General features: G+C 40.6%; 1 pseudogene; it reads left to right on the top strand.

Annotated features, from left to right (window-relative positions):
• The window catches only part of LOC101132329 (polycomb protein EED-like), a 140,698-nt pseudogene that overhangs the window by 109,017 nt on the left and 10,916 nt on the right, over positions 1-20,765 (top strand).

Below are 20,765 nucleotides of genomic sequence, written 5' to 3' on the forward strand. Positions count from 1 at the left end.
AGATCCATACATATATGGTCAATTGAGGACTCCATTGCAATTCAGTGAGGAAAGAAAAAACTTTTATGCAAATGGTGCTGGAATGGCTGGATAAATGTATGGAAGGAAATGTACACTGACTCCTACCTTACAGCATACACAAATATTAATGAGATTAATCATAGACTGAAAAGTATAAACTAAAACTATAAAGATTTTGGAAGAAAACATGGTATGGTATCTTTAGGACTTTGGGGTAGACAAGGATTTTTAGGAGATGGCAGAAAAATAACCATAAAAGAAAATTTGATAAATTGGACTTCATCAAAAAATGCTGTTATTTTAAATATATGGTTAAGAAGATGAAAAAGCAAACCATACACCGGGAAAAATATTCACAATACATATATCTGAAAAGGGACTCTTATCAAGAATATGTAAAGATTTCCCACAAATTGATCATAAAGATTTAAAAAACCAATAAAAAATAAGCAGTCTTGAACAGTGACTTCACAAAAAAAGATAAAGGGAACAATAAGCACATACAAAATACCGTGTTCAACATTGTTAGTCAGGCCAGGCCCAGTGGCTCACGCCTGTAATCTCAGCACTTTGGGAGGCCGAGGTGGGTGGATCATGAGGTCAGGAGTTCAAGACCAGCCTGGCCAACATGGTGATACCCTGTCTCTACTAAAAATACAAAAATTAGCCGAGTGTGGTGGCATGCACCTGTAGTCCCAGCTACTCAGGAAGTTGATGCAGAAGAATCGCTTTAACCCAGGAGGCAGAGTTAGCTGAGATCGCACCATCGCACTTCAGCCTGGGCGACAGAGCAAGACTCCATCTCAAAAAAAAAAAAAAAAAAAAGCACTCCAGCCTGAGTGACAGAGTGAGACTCCATCTCAACAAACAAAAAAAAATGAACAAAACAAAACAAAACAAAAACATTATTAGTCATCCGGCAACTTGATTATTCTGAATGTTTATACAGCTATTTGTTCCCGATGATGGCAGTATTCTTGGTGTCCCATAGAGAGAATATGGTAGGCAGCCAGTGTGGGTCTTGTAGCCAGCCTCGGGTTACACAGCACTGACTGGCCCCTTACAGCATAAGGCAGGCTAGACTTTTGCCAGTCTGTCATGAGGTTGCATTTGGAACATTACAGACAGGTTCCAACCTCCATCATCTCTTAACTCGATTACTACAATATCACTGGTCTCTTGCTTCTCTATATAATATATTTTCAATACTGTTGCCAAAAGGATCTTCCTAAAATCTGTCAGATCATGCCATCTCTCTGCTCCAAGCCCCTAATCATGCCTATCCTATTAAAGCACAGAGCCTATATGTAAGTGGCCTATGAAGTCCCACATGGTCTGTACCATTCCACCTCTCTGACTTCATATCCTATTTCTCTTCTTCGTGATTACTTAAATCCAGCCACCCTGGCCTTCATATTGTGTCTCAAATATGTCAGTTACACTTATGTCTCCGGGCCTTTGAATCTTCTCCCCCTTCTGTCTGAAATTTTCTTTCATCAAATAACCCTATGACTTAATCCTTTTCTTCCTTCAGGCCTTTCTGCTCAAATGTTACCTTCTCAGTGAGGTCTTACCTGACCACAGAAATGAAAATTACAACTCCTTTTCCTTTGTTAGAATGCCTTAGCACTCTCTCTCATTTTATATTTTCTCTGTAGCACTTATCACCTTATCATCAATGTACTTATTGCTTTGCCCTCTCCCCCACAACTAAAACAGGAGATCTGAGAGGAAAGCAGAGACTCTCTGGATCAGTGCTTACTGTATCCCAGTACTAATACGATGCTAGTACATAATGAACACTCAACAGATATATATTTAGTGAATGAATGGATAAATATATAAATAAATTAATTGAACAAACATTTTCAGGGTGCCTATTACTCATCTGGTGCTGAGCTAGGCACTAATTACAAGAGGTGTAGGGTAGGTAGATTTCTCCCCAGCAAACAAGGGATGGTGAAGTGATAGGGATGTTGAAGAAACCTAGGGTAAGAAGCAACCTTAGATGTTCTTATCTCTGGGCTAGGCTGGGCTAGTCAAGAAGACCCACTATCTGCAGCCTTTAATTGTACATGCTCTCTTCTGATGATCCTCTCTGGACAGATACTCCTCATGTGTTTTCTTGTAAAAAGGGTTGGAGAACTTCAATCCACTGGCATTTCTCCAGGAGTTCTGCCTTTCAACATCCTGCATCAAGAGCATAAAAATGAGAAATAAGTTCAATATTAAATAAGGGGTAATGTTTTTAAACAGAAATAAAGCATTATAGGTTTTTTTTAAACTAAATTTGCATGGAAATGACTAAAAACCATTGCTACAAAATTGAGGCTACTACTGATGCCATGTAGTCCACAAAGCAGTAGTGACTCCCTGCAATGGCAAGTCACTACGGACTCAATGCCTGAGGCCACAGGTTGGCACAAATTACATATTAAGTTCAATAATAAAATTATAAACTGCATTAATAACAATAAGATATGAACACCAGCCTTCCTTCAGTATGTGCAAAATCTAAATGGGCTATTTACTGGCGTATGCATTGAAATGTGTAGCCAGAAGAAGATACCGTTATCAAGAAGTTCTGTGAGAGCTCAGAAGTATGACTTGATGAATTGCAAATGTCACAGCTGAATATTAAGACTGGAGCTTTTTAGGGCATCACACTGTGCCTGGAACCTTGTAGATGTTCTAGCAATTGACTAGGATTTAACAGGGACAGGTTTGCAAATGGCCCCATGATGCCAAGTCTCAATGCCAGAGGTGTTATTCAATGAGAGATTGCAAAGGACTCCAGGACTTATTTATTCTCTCTACATTTATTCAATCTAAAATTAGTTATTGAAGGTCTCTATATGTTAGGCAGTGTTTCAGGCATTGGTGAATACAGTAACAAACAAGACATAAATATCTCTTTCCTCAGGGAGCTTGCATTCCGGTGGTGGGAGACAAACAATAAACATATAAGTCAAATATATAGTACAGTAGATGGTGATGCATGCTATGGAAAAAAATAAAACAGGGAAGGGAGACAGTTAGGATGATAATAGGAAACCTTATAGACTAAATGACATTTAAGCAGAGATCTGTAAAGAGGTTATAGAATAAGTTACATTGTATTTGGGAGGAAAGTATTCCAGGTAAGAGAAACAAATGCAAAGGTCCTGAGCAGGAATTTGTCTAGTGTTTTTGAGAACCAACAACAAGCCAATGTGGCTGAAGCACAGTGAGTTCAGTGGAGAATTTTCTGAAAGAAAGTCAAGACGCCAAATCTGTGGGGCCATGTAGGATTTTAGTTTTTGCTCTGGATGAGAGTAGAAGCCATTGAAGGGGTTTGAACAGTACAGTAACATAATTTGTCTTATATTTTCATAGGACCACTCTGGCTATTGAAAAGAGAGTAGTTTGGGATGGTGGCAAGATGAGAAGTTGGGAGAGCATTTGAGAAGCTATCACCACAATCCAGATGAAAGATAATGGGCACCATACACCAAAAAGTTGGTAGCAAGTGGAGGTTGAATAGGTTCATGGCAGTGAAGGTGATGAAAAGTAGGCATATTCTGGGTATGCTTTGAAGAGAGAAACCAAGAGAATTTACTGATGGAATGAATGTGGAATGTGTTGGAAAGAAAGGAGTCAAAGAGGACTCCAAGGATTTGTTGGACAAGACAACTGGAAGGATGGAGTTGTCATTGCGAAAAATGGAGAAAACAATAGAAAATTAGGTTGGGGGGGTGGTAATAAGAGGTGAGGCTTGGGACTAGTAAAGTCAGTCAGGTAAACAGATATGGGAGTCTGGAGGTCGCATGGAGATCATGGCCTAAACTATAAAGGTGATAGCTATCTGATTAAATTTTTATAGCCATGGGACTGGAGGAGTTTACCTGAGGAGTAAGTGGAGGTGGAGAAGTAAAGTACATGGCTAGAGATTTAGATTGCTCAAATGTTAAATGAATTGAAGAACACATTGAAGTGGGGTTTGTGAATTTCTTTTACTAAAAGAAACACAAAATACTTGCTATGGTCTGAATGTTAATAACCCTCCAAAATTCATAAATTGAAACTTAACCCCCAATGTGATGGTATGAGGAAGTGGGGCTTTTGGGGGTGATTAGGTCATGAGAAATCTGATTTCCAACTTTTTAATAATTATTCATAGAACAACCAGGCCATCTCTAATTTTCTATCGAACAGATTGTTCAGCCTGGACCAGTGTCTGAACCTAATCTAATCCCTCTGTGCCCTAATAGCTCTCAATCTTGGTATCTAAAGAGTATCAAAGCAGTGGTCTTTTGAGCCACACATTCTAACCTCTCACCTAAGTTTAAGTGCACAATTGATGAACCATGTACTCAATATCATCCTGAAATGGAAATAAATCAAGTTTTGACAAGTTGTTAAAAGCAAAATCGCATATTTATGTTGTGCCCCTTGGTTATGAGACTGCAATAATCAACAGTCAGATGTCTTTTCAGGATTTGGTAATATAAGTTGGGTTACTTCACTCTCCTCTGTTTAGTATCCCAGGCCTCTTAAGGCATTCATTCTGTGAGCCTACTGAACACCCATAGTGAATGCTAAACTAGGTTCTGAAGGACCATAAGACCTGTGATATGGTTTGGCTCTGTGTCCCCATCCAAATCTCATCTTGTAGCTCCCATAATTCCCACGTGTTGTGGGAGGGACCTGTTGGGAGATGACTGAATTATGGGGGTGGGTCTTTCTTGTGCTGTTCTTGTGATAGTGAATGGGTCTCAGGAGATCTGCTGGTTTGAAAAACAGGTGTTTCGCTGCACAAGCTCTTCTCTCTCATTGCCTGCTGCCATCCATGTAAGACGTGACTTGCTCTTCCTTGCCTTCCGCCGTGATTGTGAGGCCTCCCCAGCCACATGGAGCTGTAAGTCCATTAAAAAGGGTGTGTTAAAACCCTCTTTTTCTTCCCAGATTCGGGTATATCTTTATCAGCACATGAAGATGGACTAATACAACCTGCCCTGTGGAAAAATACAATAAAGCTGAGGAGATGGAACATGAAGTGCTGTGAGAGAAGAAACAACATAGCATATATAAAGACCTAATGTGACTAGGGAGCACTAGAGGAACAGAAGTAAGAATGGCTTCTCAGAGAAGCAAGTGAGGCTTAAGGGAACATGGAGGAATATTAGGATTTAAATAGGAGGAATAATGAAGGGAACAAATTTTTGGCAGAGTGAACAGCAAAATCAAGGGCTTGAATATGGAAGTTAGAGGAATTGCATGAGATATTATTGCATGTAAAGCTACTAGTTGAGTATTTGACACAGTGCAGATGCAAAGTAAGAGCAAAATACATTTTATCAATCAGGCTAAGTGACAGCAGGGCTCCAAAGGGAAGTGGAAGGCAGCATCAATTCATAAATGTAAGCTTAAGGAGAGAAAGAAGCCATACCTTTACAGGGAGGCAAAATGGTGTGATGATTAAGGGTACAAGCTTTAGAGTCAGACAGAGCTGAGTTTCAAGGCTTGCTCCTAGGATTTACTAGATCTGTGGACTTGGTTGAGTTAGTTAGGGTCTCAATTTTCTCATATAAAATGGGGAAAATAATTGAACCCCTCTCAGAGTGGTTGTATGAATTAAATGAACTCATCCATGTGAAGAGCTTCATATGGTACCTCGCAAATAATAAACACACAAAGATTGTGATTCTAGATCAGGGGTATGCAAACTTTATCTTGGAAAGGTCCAGATAGTAAATAATTCGACATATGATCTGTCACAACTGCTCAACTTTACCATTGCAGCATGAAAACAACCATGAAAAATATGTAAATGAATGGGCATGGCTGTTTTCCAATAAAACTTTATTCACAAAAACAAGTGACAGATGCCACTATTTAATCAAAATATATAATGCGAACTACATATAAAATTGTAGATTTTCTGGTAGAGACTTTAAAAATAAGTAAAAAGAAACAGATGAAATTAATTTTAATGGTGTATTTAACCCAATGTACCCCAATTACTATCATCTAATATGTAATCAATAGAAAAAATTATTAGTGATAGTTTTCCTTCTTTATATAGATTATTTAAATCCAATATTATTTTATACTTAAAGCACATCTCAATTTAGACTAGCCCCATTTCAAGAGCTCAAGAGTGACATATGGCCGGTGGCCACCATATTGGGCAGCATCGTCCTCAATATTGAACTAGGTTATCTAAGGAATTCTTTTCACTTCTAGTACTCTATTAATTTAAGCCTCAAAGAAAATAAATTATAGTTTGGGGTGTCATAATTTCAAAATATTTAAAAGTGCTTGACACAATATCAATAAGACAAGAAGTAAGGTTTTGCATACCTCAGGGACCACAAATATAGCCCAATTTCCCATGCCCCTCTGACTTCTACTCCAAACTACATTCAGGATTGATTGATCACAATACTTTTTTTTTTAAAGCTGATTCTAGTCCCAGCCTCTGAATCCTTGATACAGAATTTCACACATCCACTACCAACGAATCCATGCAAGTAAGCAAAATGCTTTCTATGGGCACTTTCTCAAAGGCAAAAATATGAGCTTGGGAGTGAAAAGATTTGGGCTCAGGTTCTAGCTCTGGTATTCACTGACTCTATAATCTGTGAAAAATCACTAGCCCATTTTGGGCATCAGTTTCCTTACCTGTCAAACATACATTAATAAAAATCCTTCCCCAAACTGACAGCATATTGTGAGACACTACATTGAAAAGTGATATGTAGTTATAGAAGATTGTACATACGTGACATTCCCCACTCTGGAATTTCAACCTACACCTGTAACTAGTAGACATGGTGGTGCTTTTAAGAGATCAGCTAGATAAAACATTAAAGCCACTTATGCAGGGGAAATTGACATTGTATGGGGTTGAGGGATCTATGGAAACCACAGAAATAGTGGAGAGTGAGTGAGAAAACCACCAGTAATTTAAAGGAGGTCACAGCAAAAGCGCAGTTTACCAGGAGGAAGTACCTCAGCCATCTTCAATACCTAGTAAAGTGGGAGCCTGAGACCCTTCTTAAAGGCCCAAGAAAGTGAGTGCAGCATCTTGACATGTGGAAACCAGCACACATGTAAATACAGGCATAGTTCTCACAGTGGTGAAGTGCTCATGCCTTCAGGAGGTTTTGCCTAACTACCAAACACTAAAAGAACCCTGAACTGAGGCTGCAGGATTGCTTGAGGTCAGGAGTTTGAGACCATTCTGGGAAATGTAGCAAGACTCCATCTTAAAAAATTTTTTTAATTAGCTGGGTGTGGTAATGCACACCTGTAGTCCCAGCTACTCAGGAAGCTGATGTGGGAGGATCGCTTGAGCCCAGGAGTTCAAGGCTGCAGTGAGCTATGATCATACCACTGCACTCCAGCTTGGGTGATTGAGCAAGACCCTGTCTTGAAAATAAGAAGATAAAAAATAACCTGGATTGGTGGTATGAGCTTCTGCTTTCCCTAAATCACAGGCATTACACAATCCCTGTGATGTCAGTTGCAATTCTTGAGAGCCACGTCCCAGACTCAGTGCATTTCAAGTTGGAAGAGCCCTTGTAGATCATCCTGGGATGTTTGCTGCCTTTGGAATACTGGTCTATGAGGTATTAGTAGCATTAAGATGTGTGTCATGGTCATATACTTTAGTTAAAAAACACTAAAGGGTTGTGCTACTGCAGGACTTCTCAGAGCCTTTATAATGTGCTGCCATGGTTTGAATGTGCCCCCACAAAGTTCATGTGTAGAGAAATTGGTCGTTAGCGCAGCACTGTTGGGAGGTGGGGCACTGCCCTCATGAATGGATTAATGCTGTTATCCTGGGAGTGGGTTTGTTATCACATGAGTGTGTTCATTATAAAAGGACAATTTTGGTCTTTATTTTGTCCCTTTATCTCACCCTCTTTTGCCTCTCTGCCTTCTAGCATAGAATGAGGAAGCAAGAAGGCTTTTGCTAGATGCCAGCCCCACAGGTTCTCAGGCCCTTGGCTTCATACTAAGAGTTACACCATCAGCTTTCCTAGTTCTGAGGCTTTTGGACTTGGACTGAGCCATGTTAGCAGTAACCCCTGGCCTCCAGTTTGCAAATGACCTGTTGTGGGACTTCCCAGCCTCCAGAACCATGAGCCAATTAAATTCCTGTTCATTATAAATTACCCAGCCTGTAGTATTTTGTTACAGCAACATAAAACGGACTAAGAGATATATCAGGGAATAGTGTGACATTCTAAGAAGGGCATATAGAATGGAGTGATTCCAGAACATATTTTACTATTGAACTGTTTGGTTGGGTTTTTTCCTCCCAAACTGGCTTCACATCTTAAAATCTGCATGAAATATATATTTCCAGTAAGTTCATTTTACATCTGTAAGTCTAGGGCCCAGAGAGGGAAAGAAGCTGGTCGTTCAACTAGTCAATGGCAGAGCCAGGACTAAACCTTGTTTTCCTTGATTCCCAAATTAATGTTTTTCCACACACACCAGGTCAACCCTCTGTCAGTTTCCTCTGGATGCAAACTATAAACCAAACAAGAAGTATTCTTGATCAGAGAGTAGAAAAATGTCACAGGAAGCTTTCCTAGTTGTCATTACTCATAAATAAGGCTGTGATTATTCATGCCATCATTGGCTCATTATTGAACCTTCAGTTTACTCACAAGCTTTGGAATTAGTAATAAGCCATGAAAAATGACACTTGTCAATCAGCACAATCAAAGCAAATTACTTTTGGATGAGCTTTACCCCAAACAAACAGCATTTTTTGTTTGTTTCTGATTTAAACAAAAGGTCTCTTTAGAGCAAGGGCTATTCATGGCTAACTTTCCATTGGCACTAAATTGTGATTGTAGGAACATGAAGATAGCAGGTTTAAACTCTCATTAAAGCAGTAGTTCCAGGACCAGCAGTATCAACACCAGTTAGGAGCTTACGAAAAATTCAAAATCTTCAGCTTCACTCCAGACTTACTGAATCAGAAACTCTGGGGTGAGGTCTGGCAATCTTTTTCTCTCTCTCTCTTTTTTTTAACCAAAGCTTCTAGGTGATTCTGAATGTACAGTCAAGTTTCAGAACCAATACATTAGAGAAAATGAGTCTCTCGAAGGAAGAGAAAGAAAGGCGGTCCAATTTCAGTTGGAAAACTGTATTAGTTCATTTTTGCACTGCTATAAAGAAATAACTGAGACTGAGTAATTTATAAAGAAAAGAAGTTTAATGGGCTCACATTTCTGCAGGCTGTACAAGAAGCATAGATGCTTCTGCTTCTGGGGAGGCCTCAGGAAACTTACAATCATGGTGAAAGGTGAAGGAGAAGCAGGCACATCTTATGTGACCAGAGCAGGAGCAAGTTGGGGGAGGTGCTACACACTTTTAAACAATGAGATCTCACAAGAACTCACTATCATGAGAATAACACCTGAGGGATGGTGTTAAACCATTCATGGGGGTGGTTGCTCCCATGATTCAATCTCCTCCCACCAGGCCCACCTCCAAGAGTTGGGGTTACAATTTGACATGAGATTTGGGCAGGGACACAGATTCAAACCATATCAAAAACTCAGGCAAAAGACACACCTTGTAACAGCATGAAGGTTTTTTTTGTTGTTTGTTTGTTTGTTTTTCCCCCAATTTGGAGCTTAGGAAATAAGTGAAGATTAGGTAACAGGCAAGAAAAGCATATAGAGCCGTTCAAGAAAAAGAAAGGGAGCCTGAATGGGCCAAGGCAATCCTAAGCAAGAAGCACAAAGATACAGGTGTCATGTTGCCTGACTTCAAACAATACTACAGGGCTACAGTAGTCAAACTACATGGTACTGGTACAAAAACAGGCACATAGACCAATAGAACAAAATAGAGAGCCCAGAAACAAGGCTGCTCACATATGGCCATCTGATCTTTGATGAAGCAGACAAAAACAAGCAATGGGGAAAACACTCCCTATTCAATAAATGGTGCTCGGATAACTGGCTAGTCAGATGCAGAAGATGAAGTTGGACACCTTCCTTATGCCATATACAAAAATCAACTCAAGATGGATTAAAGACTTAATGTAAAACCCCACACCCTGGAAAACAACCTAAGCAATACCATTCTGGACATAGGAACGAGCAAAGATTTCATAATGAAGATGCCAAAAGCACTTGAAACAAAAATCAAAAATTGACAAATGAGATTTAATTAAAGTTAAGAGCTTTTGCACAGCAAAAGAAACTATCAACAGAGTAAATAGACAACCTACAGAATGGGAGAAAATATTTGCAAACTATGCATCTGACGAAGGTCTAGTATCCAGCATCTACAAGGAATTGGAACAAATTTACAAGAGAAAAACAACCCCATTAAAAAGTGGACAAAGGACATGAACAGACACTTTTTAAAAGAAGACATACATGTGGACAACAAGCGTATGAAGAAAAGCTCAATATCACTGATCATTAGAGTAATGCAAATCAAAACCGCAATGAGATACCATCTCACACCAGTCGGAATGTCCATTACTATAAAATTAAAAAATAAGAAGGCTGGGTGTGGTGACTCATGCCTGTAATCCCAGCACTTTGGGAGGCAGAGGCGAGTGGATCACCTGAGGTCAGGAGTTCGAGACAAGCCTGGCCAACATGGCGAAACCCTGTCTCTACTAAAAATACAAAAATTAGCCGGGCATGGTGGTGCATGTAATCCCAGCTACTCGGGAGGCTGAGGCAGGAGATTCATTTGAACCCAGGAGGCAGAGGTTGCAGTGGGCCGAGATCATGCCATTGTACTCCAGCCTGGGTGACAAGAGCAAAAACTCCATCAAAAAAAAAAAATACTGGCTATGTTGCAGAGAAAGGGGAACATATACCTTGTTTGTGGGAGTGTAAAGTGTAAATTAATTCCACCATTGTGGAAAGCAATATGGCGATTCCACAAAAAGCTAAAAGCAGAAATACCATTAGACCCAGCAATCCCATTACTGGGTATATACCCAGAAGAATATGAATCATTCTACCATAAAGACACATGCCTGCAAATGTTTATTGCAGCACTATCCACAATACCAAAGTCATGGAATCAACCTGAATACCCACATATGACAGACTGGATGAAGTGTGGTACGTATACACCATAGCATACTATGCAGCCATAAGAAAGAATGAGATCATGTCTTTTGTGGGAACATGTATGGAACTGGAGGCTATTATCCCTAGCAAATTAATGCAGGAAAAGAAAACCAAATACCCACATGTTCTCACTTACAACTGGGAGCTAAATGATGAGAACTCATGAACACAAAGAAGCGAAAAATAAACACTGGGGTCTACTTGTGGGTGGAGGGTAGGAGGAGGGAGAGGAGTAGAAAGAAAAAATAACTGTTCGGTACTAGGTTTAATACCTGGGTCACAAAATAATCTGCACAACAAACCCCCATTACATGAGTTTACCTATATTACAAACTTTCACATGCACCTCCCAAACCTAAAATAAATGTTATAAATAAGATGTGCTCAGTAAACGGGAAAATGAATGATTATGATGAAAAAAAAAATTGAGCACGAATAAAAGGGAAAGATGCTTTACAATAGATTACCTTTCAAAACCTTTAAAAAAAAACAGAAAAGAAAAAGGAAGGAATGAGAAAGGACTAAACATAGAAAAGATGAACAACCATGAGATGCCCCCCACCAAAAAAAAAGTCCATTGCGCCATTTAGAAGATCCCTTAAGAATGGCAGAGTGTATGTTCTAATTTTTTCTTGCTCGTTTTGGTTTTGTTTTCTAATTACCTGTTTCCACACTTTGTGTCTGTGGTTCTTAGAACACAGGGGGATCTAGGGAGATCATGGCAGCTCTGTGGTGGGAAGGCAGGAGGTCGAGACCTGTTCCAGTTCAGATCTACCATTTACCATTGGTATAATCCTGGGAAAGTCACTTAATCACTCTGTACCTGTTTCCTATTCTAAAAAATGGACATGATCATCTCTGTTCACTTTGAATGTTAATGCTAGGGCTAGAAAGAAGTTTTGAAATAATCCAGTTCAGTCTCTCAATTTATTAAGTCTGAAGTGTGAGCCCAGAGAGGTGGTCTCCATTTGAGTTTTCTCTAAGATTGTGGGGCTTATTAGTGGCCATGACAGAGTAAAAGCCAGATCTCCTGACTCCCAGGCCAGTGCTTTTTCTCTGTGTAGGCACCCTCTTCCTATATTCACTACCTTTCCTGCTGGGGTGAGGATGTGAGGCTACTGTGCAATGTGTATGTATGGGTGTAGTGGGGTGGTGCGAAGGAAAGAATGTGCTTAAGCACTGAAGTGGGAATTGGAGGAGGGTGCACTGCTACCCTTTCTGTCTTTTCTCTTGACTTTGGATGCAAATTGTTGGTGCTACAAAGCCTGAGTAATAGATAGTCAAGGAGCAAAGCATACGCTTCCAAGGCCTTTGCTTTATATCTGACTTCTGTAGTTGTCCACTATGCATTAATTGCAGTATATACAAGGATAATCAGTTGAGACAGCCCCATCTGCTCTCTGCTGTGAAGCCTGGGGTTCCCTGCCTGCTAGAGAAAACCAAAGCCAAGAAAATCAAAGGCCCAGTGGCTGGGCATGGTGGCTTACACCTGTAATCCCAGCACTCTGGGAGGCCAAGGCAAGCAGATCACCTGAGGTCAGGAGTTCAAGGCCAACCTGGTTAACATGGTGAAACCCTGTCTCTACTAAAAAATACAAAAATTGGCTGGGTGTGGTTGTGCACGCCTATAGTCCCAGGTACTCAGGAGGCTGAGGCAGGAGAGTCGCTTGAACCTGGGAGGCAGAGGTTGGAGTGAGCCAAGATCATGCCACTGCACTCCAGCCTGGGCAACAGAGTGAGACTCTGTCTCAAACAAAACAAAACAAAAAAAAGGTACAAGACAAGGATGTCTTTGCTCACCACTCCTATTTAACATAGTATTGGAACTTCTGGCCAGGGCAATCAGGCAAGAGAAAGAAATAAAGGGTATTCAAATAGGAAGAGAGGAAGTCAAATTATCTCTTTTTGCAGACGACATGATTGTATATTTAGAAAGCCCCGTTGTCTCAGCCCAAAAACTCCTTAAGCTGATAAGCAACTTCAGGAAAGTCTCAGGATATAAAATCAATATGCAAAAATCACAAGCATTCCTATACACCAATAATAGACAAACAAAGAGCCAAATCATGAGTGAACTCCCATTCACAATTGCTACAAAGAGAATAAAATACCTAGGAATCCAACTTACAAAGGATGTGAAGGACCTCTTCAAGGAGAACTACAAACCACAGCTCAAGGAAATAAGAGAGGATGCAAACAAATGAAAAAACATTCCATGCTCATGGATAGGAAGAATCAATACCATGAAAATGGCCATACTGCCCAAAGTAATTTACCGATGCAATGCTGTTCCCATCAAGCTACCATTGGCTTTCTTCACAGAATTAGAAAAAACTACTTGAAATTTCATATGGAACCAAAAAAGAGCCTGCATAGCCAAGACAACCCTAAGCAAAAAGAACAAAGCTGGAGGCATCACGCTACCTGACTTCAAACTATACTACAAGGCTACAGTAACCAAAACAACATGGTACTGGTACCAAAACAGATATATAGACCAATGGAACAGAATAGAGCCCTCAGAATTAATACCATACATCTACAGCCATCTGATCTTTGACAAACCTGACAAAAACAAGCAATGGGAAAAAGATTCCCTATTTATTAAATGCTGTTGGGAAAACTGGCTAGCCATATGCAGAAAACTGAAACTGGACCCCTTCCTTATACCTTATACAAAAATTAACTCAAGATGGATTAAAGATTTAAATGTAACACCTAAAACCATAAAGACCCTAGAAGAAAACCTAGGCAATACCATTCAGGACATAGGCATGGGCAAGGACTTCATGACTAAAACACCAAAAGCAATGACAGCAAAAGCCAAAATTGACAAATGGGATCTAATTAAACTAAAGAGCTTCTGCACAGCAAAAGAAACTACCATCAGAGTGAACAGGCAATGTATAGAATGGGGGAAAATTTTTGCGATCTATCCATCTGACAAAGGGCTAATATCCAGAATCTACAAGGAGCTTAAACAAATTTACAAGAAAAAAAAACCCATCAAAAAGTGGGCAAAGGATATGAACAGGCACTTTTCAAAAAAACACATTTATGTGGCCAAGAAACATATGAAAAAAAGCTCATCATCACTGGTCATTAGAGAAATGCAAACCAAAACCACAATGAGATACCATCTCATGCCAGTTAGAATTATGATCATTAAAAGGTCAGGAAACAACAGATGCTGGAGAGGATGTGGACAAATAGGAACTCTTTTACACTGTTGGTGGGAGTGTAAATTAGTTCAACCAATGTGGAAGACAGTGTGGTGATTCCTCAAGGATCTAGAACTAGAAAAATACTATTTGACCCAGCAATCCCGTTACTGGGTATATACCCAAAGGATTATAAATCATTCTACTATAAAGACACAGGTACATGTATGTTTATTGTGGCACCATTCACAATAGCAAAGACTTGGAACCAACCCAAATGCCCATCAATGATAGACTGGATAAAGAAAATGTGGCACATATGCACCATGGAATACTATGCAGCCATATAGAAAAGGATGAGTTCATGTCCTTTGCAGGGACATGGATAAAGCTGAAAACCATCATTCTCAGCAAGCTATCATAGGAACAGGAAACCAAACTCCGCATGTTCTCACTCATAAGTGGGAGTTGAACAATGAGAACATATGGGCACAGGGAGGGGAACATCACACACCGGGGCCTGTCAGGGGGTGGGGGGCAAGGGGAGGGATAGCATTAGGAGAAATACCTAATGTAGATGACAGGTTGATGGGTACAGCAAACCACCATGGCACATGTATACCTATGTAACACACCAGCACGTTCTGCACATGTATTCCAGAACTTAAAGTATATTAATAATAACAAATCGGTTTTCAACCAAAAAAAGTAAAAAGAAAATCAAAAGCCCTGCCACCCACCTCAGCTGTGGCACCATCCTCTTAGGGAATTAATACATAATATTCAATATTGATTGCTAACACTTACTGAAACATTACATTGTGTCAAGCACTGTTCTAAGTGTCCCATGGGTACTGGTTTACCAGGTGTTAGTATATGCAGCATGAAAAGGAGGTGTAGATTCTATAATTTGGAGAAACATGGAATTATGTAACAATAATAGGGTTGCTTTACTGCAGGACTTGCCAGAGCCTTTAGTCATACACCTAGGTGCATTGTGACTCTCTAAGAAGGATATATAGTGTGCAGTGACTCCCAAACTTATTTTCCATTGAATTGTTTCTGTCATTTTGTTTTATTTTCCCCAAATCCAGCCACACCTACAAAAATCTCATGGAATATACATTCTTATTTAATCCCCAAACAACTCATTGAGGTAGGAAAAATTGTTACTCTTACTTTACAGATGGGAAAACTGAGGCTTGGAAACGTTAAATGACTTGCCCAAATTCACAAAGTAAGAGGCAGAGCCATGATTGTAGCATAGCAGACTGGCCCCAGACTAGCTCCTGACCACTATGCCTACTGCTGCTCTGATCATAGTAATAGCTACATTTTTTATAGCATTTACTATGTGGCAGGTGCTATGTTGAGAATTATACATACATGATCTCATTCACCCTCTTAACAACACTGGGAGATGTGTGTGTGTTACTATAATCCCACTGAATATGAAGTCACTGATGCTAGAGAGGTTAAGTAGCCTGGTCACATTGCCTGACTGATAGTAGAATCAAGATTTGAACCCAGTTATGTCTATCTCCAAAGCCCATGCTCTTAACCACTATGTGCTGCTATCTAAATTCTTCATGTACTTAGATACTTTGATGACCCCTAGGAACTAGTATTTCTTGTGTTGATGGATCAAATTGTACTTTAGTTTTTGTAAGTAGTTCTGGCAGTAGAGGCAGGTAATTCCACATAGGCAGCTAGAAAGTGCCCACAGGAAAGCCAAACTGGATTCTTGGCATCTGTCATGCTGTGTGAGTGCCCCACAGGAGCTACTTATCACCTCTGTCAAGGAGGAGTTTGCCACCTGTGTCTTAGTCAGCTCAGGTTGCTACAGTGAAGTGCCATAGACTGCATGGCTAATAAACAACAGAAACTTATTTCTCACAGTTGCAGAGGCTGGAAGTCTGAGATCATGGTGCCAGCATGGTTGGATTTGTGTGAGGGCCCTCTTCTGGGTTACAGATTGCTAACTTCTTGCTGTGTCCTCACATGGTGAAAAAGAGGACAAGAGAGCTCTCTGGGGTTTCTCTTATAAGGGCACTCATCCCATTCACAGGGGCTCCACCCTTATTACCTAATCACCTCCCAAAGGCTCCATCTCCAAATACCTTCACATAGAGGATCAGGATTTCAACAAATGAATTTCGGGGAGACACATTCAATTTATGTATTGGAAATTTTTTAAAAACTCCATATTTTCCTGATTCCTCAACATCCCCACAAACCAACTGTGAGCACCCCACCCAGATGACCATATACACCTGTGTGATAAGGCTGGGCCCTGCCACAAGTTCCCCTTCTCGCCCTCCCCCAACTGGGACCTAGAGACATTCAGATGCACCAGTAAAATCCCCTCATACCTTTTGCTTACTCTGACTCTCAATAAGTGCACTTGACCACAGGTCCCTGCTTTCTCAGTTCCCCACCTTCTTGGTCAAGCCTGTTCCCTGGGAGCTCCTCCCATATGGCCCTGTGTGGTGTGCCATGCCTTCTGTCTCTAGGGCCTGTGAGTATAATAAATCCTTTCATTTCATGTCCTTTCCCAGTATAATTTCTATGGCTGTGTTTGGAGTGATCCTTAAAGACCCCACAAGGTTGACTTACTCCCCTTTACAACACAATCCATAACCAGCTGCTCTGCGCCAGAGACCCAGCTGTCAAATAGAGGCCTTGCCCTGGAATGAGGACAGTTTGTGGGCCTTCATTGGAACATCCAGCTTTGAGATAGGCCCCCATGCAATCCCTACCCTTAGGAGCTGCTCTCATTAGCAGGGGGGCAACCGTGTCCAGCCCGTGGACTGCTGTGTACACATCCAAAGCAAGCTGACACTTGCTACATCTGATGGCTAGCAGATCCTGCTCCATACCAGCTGGGCTGATTTTGAAGCAGTGAAGGAGCACAAGCAACTAAGAGACACTCACCATGTTGTCGACAGCCAATGGTAGACTCTGCTCTAACACTGGCAAAGCTAGCCTCATGCCATGTGGGTATACAAGCTAAGACCCACTGGAAAACATTCAGGCTTGATGATGACAGTGCAACCCCCAGTCTCAGCTCTATAGCCTCACCTCTCTTTTGTTAAATATTGTATGAGTAAAGGTGTTCTGACTGCCTACAGAGCTGCTGGGGCTGGTGCCTGCCTAGAGCCCCCAGTAGTAGTAGTTTCTGGGAGTCAGGAATCTCATAGACTTGGCTTTGCTCCAATAAGCCCATTTATCAACCCATACCAATCCCCTACTGCTGATCTGGTTTGTAAGTCTGTTAATTAGCATGAGCAGGCACTATGCTAGGCACAAGGGATAAAGTGGGAAACAAGCCAGAATACAATTCCTGCTTTGAGGGGGGCATGTTTAGGGCATGAGATGGACATTAAATAAATATTACACAATTTATCAGATTACATGATGAATTCCCCCAGGAGGTTATAAGGCAAGGCCTTATGGGTCTTTTGAATACTGATTTTCTGTGCTACCTATAGGTGCTTGGTCTTGCCTGGCTCTAAGTCCCAAGGCTGTAGCTTTGACTACACCCATCAGTGTTGCTGTGGGCACTCCAGGAAGCTTCCTGGGCTGGTTTACTAATGCCGAGGGTACCAAGAAAGTGTACTACCAGCAGGTTATTTGACACAGGAGCTGACCCCAAAGACCAGTAACCTGAGGCCAGGAACCAGTACTAATTATCAAGCACGAAACTAGACACCATGACTTTACAAGAACCATCTAAGTCCTACTGCAGTAATGGTGGATGATAGTACCAAGTTCCCCTTATCCTAGAGCCCTCAGATTCATGAACTTTAGGAGGTCAAAAATCAGCACTCTCTCCTTTCCCTTCTACATGATATCCTTCTCAGTGTCCTTTGCTGACTCCTCCTCTGCTTAGCCTCTTAATGTTGGGGAGCCCCAGAGTTCAATCTGTTTCCATCTTCTTTTTACTATATACACATTCTCCCTGGGTGATCTTATGAAGTCCATGACTATAGATAACAACATATGCTGATGACCTCCAAATTTATGTTTTTAGCCCAGATTCACATCTCCAACTGCCTAACTGGCATCTCCATGTAGATATTTCTAAAGGCTTTTCAAACTTAGCAAGTCCAAAATTGAACGTTGATTTTTGCCCCCAAACACTGTTCCTTTTCCAGCCTTCCTTGGCTCAGTGATTGGCACCACCATTCACCAAGTCATTCAAGCCCCAAATGTATGATTCATCCTAGGCTTCTTCTTTTCCTCAGTCCCCACATCCATTTTATTAGAAGTCCCTTGAATCCTAAGTCCAGCCTCCTTTCACCATCTCTACCGTTATCACCCTAGTCCCAGTCACTATCATCGCTTTCCTTTACACTTACAGTGGAGGCCCTCCCTCTTCTGCTTTTGCTTTCTTCCAATCCAGTCTCCGCAATGGCAGCCAGTGATCTACCTTCAGTGACTATCCATCATGTCATTGCTCTTCCTAAACTCATCCAGTTTTATCTAAAATGGGATTCAAAGTCTTTACCACAGTTTGGGAAACTCTTTACGATCTGCTTTTAACCCTCCCTTCCACCTCATCTGGTGCCACTACTTCTCTTTATTCACCATAATCTTGGCCTTTTTCTGTTCCTTGAACATACCAAGCTCTTTTTGGCTTCGAGGCCTTTGCACACACTGTTTCCTCTGTCTGGAATGCTCTTGGCCCCACACTTCATGTGCCTTAGAGAGGCCTGAAGTAGGTATGCCCCTATTATTCTCTATTTCAGCCTTTTACTTGTTTTCTTCATAGACCTCATTAGAACTTGCAAGTATCTGTTGCTTCCTTTTTTATCTGTTTACTTGATTTTGAGGTAGGGGGATTCTGTCCACCCCACTAGAATGTAAACTCCCTGGGGGCCACCACCACTGCCAGTTGTACTTGGAAGTTAAAATATAGGTTAACTAGGAAAAATAAGTCATTTCCATCAGAATTATTACATTTATCAAATAATTACCAGGGTTTCTTTAAACAAAAAGCTCTTCTTCAGCATCTAAAGTTATCTGATTTACAAATGCCTGATTCATTCCTAACTTTCCTGGCATTGTCCTATCTCAAAACAAATAACTTATATGTATTTCTACTTTATTTTATTTGGTGTGAAAATGAGAAAGAAATTTTGTGAGTGTATCAAGATGGGAAGGATCCCTTTTTTTATCCTTTTAATGACCTTCAAAGAAGGCAGTGTGGTATAACAGAAAGAACACTCTCTGGCTTGCAGACGAATGGAAGAAATGGCCATCAATCTCAGCTCTGCACCAATGATCTGTGTGACCTTGCTGAAGGTACTTGACTTCTCTGAGCCCCATTTTATACATGAGAGTATTAATACCTTAAGACAGTTATTTTAAAGATGAAGTAAGATTTAGGTTTTATAAAGGTAACTGGCATGTGGTAGGTGCTCAGTGAAAGTTCATTCTTTTCCCTTTAGGATTAGTCAGTGAGAAAAGCATTGCTTCTTCATTTCTCTATTTTTATTATGTTTTTAGTTTTGTTTTTGTTTTTTTTTTATTTTAATATGTTTTGGGGAACAGGTGGTTTTTGGTTACATGGATTAGTTCTTTAGTGGTGATTGCTGAGATTTTGGTGCACCCATCACCCAAGCAGTGTACACTGCACCAAATGTGTAGCCTTTTATTTCTCACCTTCTTCCCCCCTTCTCCTTGAGTCCCCAAAGTCCATTATATCATTCTTATGCCTTTTCGTCCTCATAGCTTGGCTCCTACTTATAAGTGAGAACATATGATATATGGTTTTCCATTCTTGAGTTACTTCACTTAGCATAATGGTCTCCAACTCCATCCAGGCTGCTGCAAATGCCATTATTTCTTTCATTTTTATGGTTGCATTACTCTATGTTTAAATGGTATGTCCTAGGCTACCTACTTGACTTTTGCTTTGGGGTAATTTATGGCTCTTTCCAAAAATGAAATTCACCCCACAAAGATATAGGTTTGTCACCATTGAAGAGATTCTTAAGAATATAGTGCACACTCTGAAGGTAGTCCCCAAAAAGGGGTCTCAAAAATACTTTCAACAGTGTCAGTATCACTGTGATAACTGGCCAGACCCCCTATGAGCTGTATAGGTTCACATACATTTGTTGAAATTAAAACAGCAGCATCCATGCTTGTTACTTTCCAGGCATATCTTTTGATATGAGACCATCATTTCAAAGTGAATCTAACCCATCTCATGTACTTAAAGATCCTGTTTTGATATGACTGCCTTTGTGGGAAGTATTTCAGGAGCAAAGACCCTGCACTGGCTAGCTCTTGGCAGACCCTATGGCCTGTTAATAGGACTAGTTCCTACACTGAGACCATCTTGAACTCAGGAGTGGCCTTGAGGCTAAAAGACAAAAGCAGAGTTTAGAGAAGTTAATGAATGAATTCATGCTGGCAAATGTTTCTCTTGGGCCAGAACTCCCATTGATTCCTTTCACATTCCCTG

The sequence above is a fragment of the Gorilla gorilla genome, chromosome X, assembly GCF_029281585.2.
Source record: "Gorilla gorilla gorilla isolate KB3781 chromosome X, NHGRI_mGorGor1-v2.1_pri, whole genome shotgun sequence".
Taxonomy (NCBI): Eukaryota; Metazoa; Chordata; class Mammalia; order Primates; family Hominidae; genus Gorilla; species Gorilla gorilla.